The sequence below is a fragment of the Coloeus monedula genome (assembly GCF_965178545.1).
Source record: "Coloeus monedula genome assembly, chromosome: 4".
In the NCBI taxonomy this organism is placed as follows: Eukaryota; Metazoa; Chordata; class Aves; order Passeriformes; family Corvidae; genus Coloeus; species Coloeus monedula.
In genome coordinates this window covers 34,084,287-34,094,569 of record NC_138784.1, presented here as the reverse complement: position 1 = coordinate 34,094,569, position 10,283 = coordinate 34,084,287, and positions in this window count along the sequence as shown.

Below are 10,283 nucleotides of genomic sequence, written 5' to 3'. Positions count from 1 at the left end.
ATAACTAGATATTTATTTCAATCACTAGCTTCACATCCACAATGTGGGACCTGAGCACAAAATTACAGCTGAGTAAGAACCGTTGAAAGTCACTCCAACGTGGTGAGCAGTCATAGTACCTGTAGTCACAGTCGTATCAGTAGTTCTCCAGAGTCATGATTTATATATGTCTAATCATTTTCAGTAGATATTCAGGCCGAAGTACAGCAAATTGAAATGAACTGACCGTTGTCTTGCTCTGTAAGTTGCCCTTTATATATGCTTTGAACCTGGTCTCTGATGCCAATTAGAAAGTACTACTAATGCCTAAACAGGAAGACATCCAAAACAGTCAGTGTTATTTCTCAGTATCATAGTTTGGACACCTTGGACATAATGAAGAGACTTAACTGCTAAGAAATTACGATTACTACTAGCATCTGCAGGGAAGAGACAAGAGTCATAGATCTTCATTTGCTGGATGAAAAACTGAAATGGTGTAAACACTGCTAAAATAGTAAATTTTTGCTTCTCTTTTTTTTTTCAAATTGTATTGCAGTGACTTAGTGATATAGGAAATCATTCAGCTTCAGCATCCATATAACTGTCTATTTTGTCTGGAGTATTGTATCTGCACAGAAACTGTAAGAGAATAAAAGAGTATTAAAGGGGTGGAGGAGGTTTGCTTTCTTTTTATTTACTTCAGTAGCATTTCACTATTCACTGGGCTGCTTTTTATGTACTAAACTTTGCAGACCATGTCAAGGCAGCTTGCAAACATCTCATTTTTTATTTAGGCAATGTATGCTTAATGACTTTTGTGTCTGAAGTTTCATCTGAATTAAATTGTGTGTAATGCCAGCGTTGGTTTCATTTCATTTGGAATCTGGCAGAAAAGAAGTCACAGAGGGGAAAACAACAAAAGCTCACATTCTTGGTTTATGTCCTTTCTCCCAGCCACATTTGAGGCAGACTATGAATTAATTATGAGTCCATATGAAGCCAATAACTTTGTGACTGAGGTTTTTACATATTCTGATGTTTTATTACAATATTATACTCTGTGATTGTATTTCCCTTGTTTTTTGCTTACATTCAGAGTTGCAAAGATCTATGTGCTTGTGTTTCTCAGGGTTTTTTTTAAACAGATGAGTTATTCGAATGTAGTTAATTTTAGTGCTAAATATGTTCATTTGGTACACATTCAAGCAGTTGCTCTGAAAAAACAAAATTAATAATACCAAAGGGGAATTCTGAATAGCTTATTTAGATCTAAAAATTGCTATTCCCCTGCAGGTCCAAATGAGCTATGGGAATTAATACTTTCTTTATCTCTGGAAATAAATAAAGACCTGTGACATTAATTATGGATATCTTTATGGAAAGTATAGATCAAAAGAGAGTATATACAAATAATTATACAGCAAATGTATTCAATACCATCCCAGAAACAAATGTTAATCACATTGTAACTTCACAAGACAGCAATAAAAAATTAGAAAGTTATTGTTAAAAAAGAACATGAATCATTGAATAAATTATCACAGTGTTACAATGTTTGTTACAATACAGAGAAATACTGGAGACCTGTGTCCAAAATCTCAGATGCAGGTTACGTGCTTAGTATACAAGTCTATTTACTCAGAAGGGTTTCAACCCTTAGAAGTAATTTTCTCACAGCCCACCAAAACATCTTCATCTAAAAGAGGTAGCACTATCATTATAAAACCTAACAGAAAGAATACTGAGTTTACATGGGGCATCGCCGTGTCTCTGCAACATCAGGCCCTGCTCAGATTCTCTGCCTTGTCTCCCACAGTCAGCTCCTCCTCGGCGCACTCTGGTACCGCGACTCTCTGCGCAGGGCTTCAGCGAGAGAGCACAGCTTTGTGGCCAAGGCTTAAACCTGACAAGAATACTGTTGTTAAGATGAAAGAAAGTTAGTGAGCTGAAGTCACTTCATATAATAAAATTAAAAAAGGAGTGGACCTGTTGAGATAGTGAGTGGCTCAAGGATTCAGGAGGAAAAATACTCACATGAAAGGATATAAAGCTCCTTAGCTGTGTTTCTCCTGTTTTCATTGTGCATAGTAAAAGACCTCAAACAAAAGTGACTTAGTGAGCTGGATTACAGATAAGATCCTACCATAACCTGCGTAGGATTTCAAGACTTAGCAAGCATTTGAGTTTGACATAAGCTAAATGTAACATTTGATATCCTGTCATACTGAGGAGGTATAATTTAGACATCCTTTTTGAGCTTAGTTTCATAAATTTAAGTTCTGTCTCAAGGAAAGGATAGCTTTGATTTTTAAAGAGAAGCACTAATAACATTAGAATGCCACGATGCTAAAAACAGCATCTTGCCCAGCCTGTCAAGGACCATATAGCAAAGGACAAAGAACAGCTTTGCGATAAGATGCCATGAAAATACAGGATTGTGCTTGAATGTGGTATGGAAGAAAATTACACTGAAAAATGCCTTAACTGTCTGAAATAAAGAGGATTTTTTTATCCAAGTTTAAAATATGCCTGTATATTATTTTCCAAAAGCCGAAATAACATGCCGGAAGATTCAACTCACAACCATAACAGCCTAGACAATGTTTAGGTGGCCCCATATAGTAGGATTGAAGGGGGCAAAATATTTCATATTTTGGCCAAAAAACTCTTCCTGGTTGATGTATTTGATTTTGTCAAGAAGCTTTGAAAGTGCAAATGAGCCACTGAAAAATTCAAAATCTCAAACCTTTGAATTCAAAAAGTGACTTAGAAGTGAGCTAGAAAAAAGTTCTTATGAAGGAATTTTCAGAAGTGCAGAGATGGGCCAGCAAGGAACTCAGCGATTTATGAGGAAAATACTGAGATAAAAGGGTAAAATCTTCAAGGGGAAAAAAATGAAAGCAGAGAATAAGACAGCAACTCAACAGCGTGAAGAATTAGCCTATGCAAAAGGGCCTCTACTTCCCCCCCTTGAGAGGCAAGTGTTGGATTGGCAGACTTCTTCACTGGATGTGGTGAGTATATTAATACTCAGCCTCCTAACCAATTAATCTTAGCTATCTAGCTCTCTGTCTTGCTGAACCACCAATAAGCAATTGCTGCACATCCTCTCTGTGACTGGTAAAAGATCCCAAAGTGACTCAAAGTGAGTGGAAAGAAAACTCTCAGCAGAGTGTGCTAGTGACCTGGCCAAAACTTATTTTCTCAGAAGTTATCTCTGCATTATTTAAAAAAATATGAGATAACAAAGCCATATTTTCCATATATATATTCTTTTGCAGCTGTTGGGAAATAATCTGAGAAGGCAGTAGCACACTGTCACTACGTTTTCCTCCTACAGCAGTCAGGCTTTGAAAATTGATTGATTAGCTCTTATCAGTCCGTTCAGAGAGTGCTGAAAAATGTTAGTGGATTATTTTCCAGATAAGATTCTACTTTCTGAAATTTAAACAGAATCATGTCTTTTGTTGAAGAATGGTCTGACTTCAGCACTGAAACTCCATGGAGTAAACAGAGATTAGATGTATTTATTGTTTCCCACCAGCTCTAGATCTGGGCTCCAACCAAACTCGGAATTTTTAAATTTACTTTCTAAAATTCTTAAGTTCCAAGTCTCCCAACGTATGGTATAAAGATACTCATCAGCCTTCATAATCTACCCCAAGACAATGCACCCTATAGTTTAGGAGTTCGAGTGTGTGAAGTTACTGACGTGCAGATTGGCTTAATGGGGCCTTGAGGGGGAGCCATAGGAGGAGTGGCTGAGGTCACTTGGTCTGTTCAGCCTGGAGGAGAGGAGACTGAGGGGACACCTCACTACAGTCTACAGTTTCCTCATGAGGGGAAGAGCAGGGGCAGGCACTGATCTCTTCTCTGTGGTGACAGTGACAGGACCCAAGGGAATGGCCTGAAGTTGTGTCAGGGGAGGTTTAGGTTGGATATTAGAAAAAGGTTCTTTACCCAGAGGGTGTTTGGGCACTGGAACAGGCTTCCCAGGGAAGAGGTCACAGCATCAAGCCTGACAGAGTTCAAGAAGGGTTTGAACAATAGCCTTGGACACATGGTGTGAATCTCAGGGATGGTCCTGTGCAGGGTCAGGAGGTGGACTCAAGGATCCTTGTGGGTCCCTTCCGACCTGGCATATTCTGCAATTCTGTGATTCTTTCGGACACAGAACAACTGATAGGTTTTGCTAATTTCAAGGACAAGCTATCAACACAAATATATATGGTACACATTAAAATACACATAGATAAAAATGTCTTCAGTAGTATTAAAAGTCTTCTTGCTTCAAATTACAAAATCATGAAGGTAAAATTAACAAACAAACAAACAAAAAATCCCCCGCAAACAAAAACAACAAGTCAACCCTCTTTATTTCATAGAAATCTTAAATATTTATTACAAATCAGTAGGATTGAATCACTTGGGGAATCAATAATTAATTAGTAGAAATATTTCAGATATCTTATAAATATCAAAGGCTCTTAATAATTACTTTACAAATTCAGATCAGCAGAAATCATGATGGCTTTAAACATAGTGGGAGGTGGAAACAAGCTAAGAAGTTGAGAACTATAAAAATTATCAAAAATGAAACAAATACTTTTTGATCTTATGCTGTAGTCTTGTTATGGTGGAGATTAATATTATAAGCATGATCCAGCATGGATCTTTTGATGCTCACTGCAATTAACAACAAAGCTTTTCCCAGCTTTAATGATCCAGAACCAGACCCATAGAAATGTCACAGTATCGATCATATACAATTCAAGTATCAATAAAGCACTTCAAAGCAAGGAAGCCAGCAGTTGCCATAAGAAAGTAAACTTGCTTTTGAATCTTACAAGAAAACATATTAATGATTTCCAAAGCACCATTTTATGTGAGCAAATTAATAAAACTCTAGAGAACTAAGTTCAACTCTAAAAAACAAAACCCGCCCCACCCCATCCCAGGAGACAGAAAAAAAAAATCACAATAAGCCTCACCATGTATTCTTAAAGAAAAGGCCATTGTTTCAACTTTAGAGTCAATGTAGGCCCCTTGTAACTATGAAAAAAAAGCATTAAAAAGGCATTTAAATTAGACAATATTAATGATTCCCTAATTCTGACAGTTCTGCAAGTGCAGTGCTATCTACAAAGAGTTTAACTATATGCAAAAGTAGGAGTTTTCCTTTTAATTCGATTGCTGTATAAATGCCATGAAATTTTCTCTTACAGTTCTTGATACTGATGTTCCCATAATGAAAAATGCAAAAATCCTCAAACACTGGAGTAGAAAATCTTGTCCAAACTATAATCATTTTATTTAAAACTGAAACTTGATGATCCTTACGGTCCCCAACCCAAGCCATTCCTTGTTTCCCTGAAAAATAAGCATGTATAGTCCCATTATTCTCTCAGTGGCAGAAGACAGAGAACAAATTGCAAATAAACAGTTCATTGTCAAGTATGTGATTTCTTGTAAAATATAGATATGAAAAAATTCCTGTGAAGCTGTAATGGCAGGAGTGGATAACACATTAATTTGCACCAGAACCAGATGAAAAAAACAGATTCTGAAGAACCAAAGGCATTATCATCAACTATCCCTCAGAAGACATTAAAATCCTATGCTCCATCCCAAGTGAAACAAAACAAAAGGATAGAATTTTCCTGCATTTTTTTCAGACATCCAACAGCATAAGCTATGAGACTTCTGAAAACACAAGTATTCCTCAGATAAATCATACATGGTAGTAAGTTCAGCACTAAGTTCACCTTTGATCTGTACATACTTAGCAAACCTGAAACATCAGACATACTCAGCATGCAATAAAGAATCTCTCAGAAACTGTGTAGTATGTCTATCCCAGCCTATAAACACCTCCAGTCAGTACCACAAGCAGTAGTCAGAAGGATTAAAATAGCTGGGGGAAGAGAAAGGAGCTGGTAACAAGTGCATAATCCTGTAGTGAGGTGCAGAGAATACAGAAGTCTAGACATTTATTCTAACATGGAAAATTCAGTCTACTTGTCACTTTATTCCATTGCAAAAAAACCTCTTTACTAGCAAAACATATCTTGCTACAAAAGCAGGCAATTATATATTACTTCTTTGCTTGCAAGAGGGGAAGGCAAAAGCATTTTTCTCTACCACATGCCATTACACCCCAGTAGTTTCAATTTACACCTAATATTTGGAATTTATCTACATTTCTTCATGCAAAATTTGTAAGATCTTAATAAATTGACATATAATTTAGACTGCATGCTGTAGTCTGCCATGTTTAGTTAAGAAGTGAATGCAATTAACTGTAGTATCTAGCATAGATTCATCCTGTATATTTATTAGGAAAAAGAAGAAGAGAAAATAGAGCTAAACTAAAGCAGCTGGATAGAAAGAAAAATCAGTCCTGGTCATATTACAGCAGTAGTTCAGGATGGCTCTAACTCTGATTATTCAGGAAAGCCACAGTCTGTGGCCCACCCTTATTCATCATTGAAACTGATGGAGAAAAGAGCACACTGAGATGCTCACTGCATCAATGCATTTAAGAGGCAGCATTTGACAGTAGAGTTCCTGCTGGAGTCCCCCCACAGCTACTGTTTCCTATTTCTTGGTGAGAAAACGTCACTCTGTTGTAGAGTTACGTCCTGGTTCACAGGAATATGTGGGTTGTCCCTACCTGGTATAGAGTGAACTAAATCTTTTGCCTCAGCTGTCTCTGTTTCACCAAAGAGGCTGTATTGTGTTGATTACCTATTCACTGGACAGTTTTGATTTCCTTCACTCTGAACAATTTACACTTTTATTTTCTCTCCATCTGTATTTTGCAAATGATCAAACACAATCATCCTACTTTTTTCTTTCCCCATAATTCATCAATGCTAACACTTTTATTTCCAGCACGTTCCTTTGCCCACTGTGGATACCATGCAATGAAAATTAGTCTTAATCTTCTTAAACTCTAAAGCTGACATTATATAACAGCATTCTGCTCATGAGTGATTCATTCATAGAGCAAAGGCTGGCTGGACAGAAAGAAATATAATTGCAATGATTGCCTGTGAGACCTCAAGAGGCAGAACCTTGCGAGACCTGAGATTTTAAACTCATGAAAGATACAGCTGAGTCTCACAGGAAAAGATCAGGCAAGGCCAGAGAGGATTGGCCACATAAGAAATCTCCTGATTGTTGTTGAACGGTTTTCTTTTGGCAAAATGAAGATTATTTCTCATTTATTAAGTTCTGATGTGATGGTGACAGCAGAAATTTGCCAAAAGTTGGGTACAATAACGCCTTCTCTACTTCAATACAGAGTATCAAGGGCAGAGGATAGTGAGAAGGAGTAAAACTTTGACCACTATTTAGCATCTCAAAGTAAGTGATTGTAATAGCAGGATTTGTTTGCATGCGATTACAAATTATAAATAAATAGTTCTATTCTGTTTCATTTTATAGCTACTCTATGATTTGTTCTAGCTTTTAATCTTCTTTCAGAAAGAAACAGCTCCCAAAAGAAATGGACACATATAATTTTTTTTGCTGCCATCTTGTGCAAAATAATGTTTTGACTGCCAAGAAACTTGTAGAACAAAGGAGGAACAAGAGTCTGAAAAAATACCAATAAATATAAATTTCCTATAAATACGAGGAAAAAGTAGGCAACCAACTACAAGGGAAAAAAGACCCAAACTCCTTTGTCTAATTCTGTGTCCTGTTCCTAAGTCACAGTCAGTACTTATTATCTTCAAAGAACCCACAGAGATCCTCAATCTCAGAATGCATTTCCAGGAAAAGCTCCTTAAAACCTCAAATTGATCAGAAAGTTGAATATAAAAGGTAATCCACAGTACCAAAGAGAAGAATTACCAAGAAAGAGAAGATACTTCTAGCTTCTGTAATAGGTAAAGAAGCTCTGCTGCTTTTCTCACATTTCATGCCTAAGCAGATTCCCATCCAACTGTTCCTGAGGACTTTCCCCAATATATTTTCACTGCACCTACATGACATCTCAGATGTCTATTCATGCTCGGGGTCTGTGTAAAGCAGAAATTGCCAAAGGGTCAGGTAGTACATAACTCAATACAATTTGAGTTATCCTGTGGATTTTTTCACCTAAGGTAAGTCTCCCTCAGCTATTTTGACTCCAGCACTTCCCAAATAACTTCTGTGCTTCATGCTTGGTCTCCACCTGGCCCACACCCAGCATTTTGGTTATCTTGTTTATACTTTGATTAACAGGACTATGTTGTGTTTTTGTTCCAGAAATGAGGTTGTATTTTCATGATTGCTAACTCCTCATAGTTTGTGGGAGGTTACACTGAGACCTCATTCCTTTCCCATCAGCCTGAGCAGTACTGTAGGGTACCTCCACATCACCATCCTTGGATCATGCCTTGGAGAGTGACTGTAGGCTGCTGAAGCCTTTTTCCCTGCCCAGAGTTTTCTCTGTCTAATTTACAGCTCAGGCAGTAAAGAAAACTCTTAAGACCTGGATAAAATCCTCCCTGATGCCCCTGAGAGTGGTATAGCTGTTCTACAATGCTAAGGGAAATTCCTGGGGCCAGGTGAGAGAGGAGGAACCAGAGAGTAAAGCATCACCTTACAGGGAAAGTACCATTTACCCTATCAGCTTCACATTTCTAAAGTTAAATTCCATTAGATACAGAAAACCTTATGCTAAATAAGAAAGTCTTGTGCATTTCCCCCCAACACAGCAGAGAGGCTGAGCAGAATGCTGCCAGTTCTCATGCTTCATTAACAAGTTTATTTTCTAAACTCTGCTAAGGTACACCTCAGCAAACCTGACTGTATGCCCTGGATTAGCCACGGTACTGCCAATAAATTAATCAGAAGAGCGGATTTTGCACAGGAGTAATAGAGAAGTTAATTTGATTCCTTCTCATTTTTGAATATCATTCCTTGGGAAAGAAAAATAAAACCAAAAATTTTATATTTCTGGAGGCCTGGCTGATATTTTAGTGCCAACAGCTCACAAGACAGGGGAGTGGGGATGGGGGGGAGGGCTGGGTTTGTTTTTTTAATGGGTTGACCATTTATATTACATTATTCAGAGGTAACAGTTATACTGTATTTACATCCTTTTGCAAGAGTAATCAGTAGGATGTGTAATCAGCAGAAGTTTCTTGTGACACCTGCTTTTAATCATACTTATTGGGCATGACTGAGCAAGTTATGATGAGCAGGCTCTCTCCTGGACAGTACTCCTCCAGGAAGTAATTGAAAGTTAAATTGCAAATATAACTTGTGTTACTATTGAGTTATAAATGTATGCAAAGAATCATTCCTTCTTCAATGCTTTAGTAGCTGACAAATTTCTTTTATGAGCAAGCACTGGCAAGAAGTATTGAGCAGGGAACCTGACAGAAGACAGGTGCTTAATCTGCCAGAAAAAATGGATCTAGTTTAATCCTTGTTATTTGTTTTACAAGCAGCAAACTGTTACACTGCAAAAGCCCAAGAGGGTAAACTCATCTCTTAGCAGTTGCCTGCTAAAGGTAGAAAATCTTCATCCATGAAATCTAGATAATTTATCCATTTAAATATCTTTCCTTGCTGACTGTTCTAGTATTAAAGTTTCTCTTCCTTTTGGTGGAAAACAAAAATTTAAAAATCTCCATGCTACCATATATTTTGCATTTTTTTTCCCCTGTGTGTTATTTGCCCTTTGTGTTGGCCCGCACCCGACAGTCTGTGTTGGTTGTTTGGTTTGCTCAACTCACAGGATACTTTGCAGACAGGAAAGCCAATTAAAAGCTCATGTTAAAGAATAACAAGATCCCAAAACACTGAGCATTTTGACAATAGCTGTGAGGCTAGTTTCTCAGGAAGCCTTCAGTTCCCTTAAAAATAGACTATTTAGACAATTTTATTGGACTGAGATTAGCAACTTAAATTAAGGCAGTTATCTTACCAGTTCTCACCCTAAATCAGAGTGCTGACCTATTCAGAATACAGCTATTTATCTGATGATTTTTAGGGTAATCTATGAAAAAAGTTCTTCATACATCACACAGTCTGCAGTAAAACCTAGGCATCTGAGGCACAATTCTTTGAGAGAACTAAGGACGTGTAACCTTCCCCTTAGTATTTTCTCCTCTGATAACCTGCAGCTGAAGTGAGTAATTGTGAGAGCAAGAAGGGGGTCACGCTGATGGTAAAGAGGACAGGTCTCTGTGGGGAAGACATTCTCTCCACGCCTGTGCTGGACAGCAGCTGGTGCAGTGTGCTTGCAGAGTCCCAGACCAAATTTCAAACTGTGCTCCTTGGGGGGAAGCCTGATTGCAATA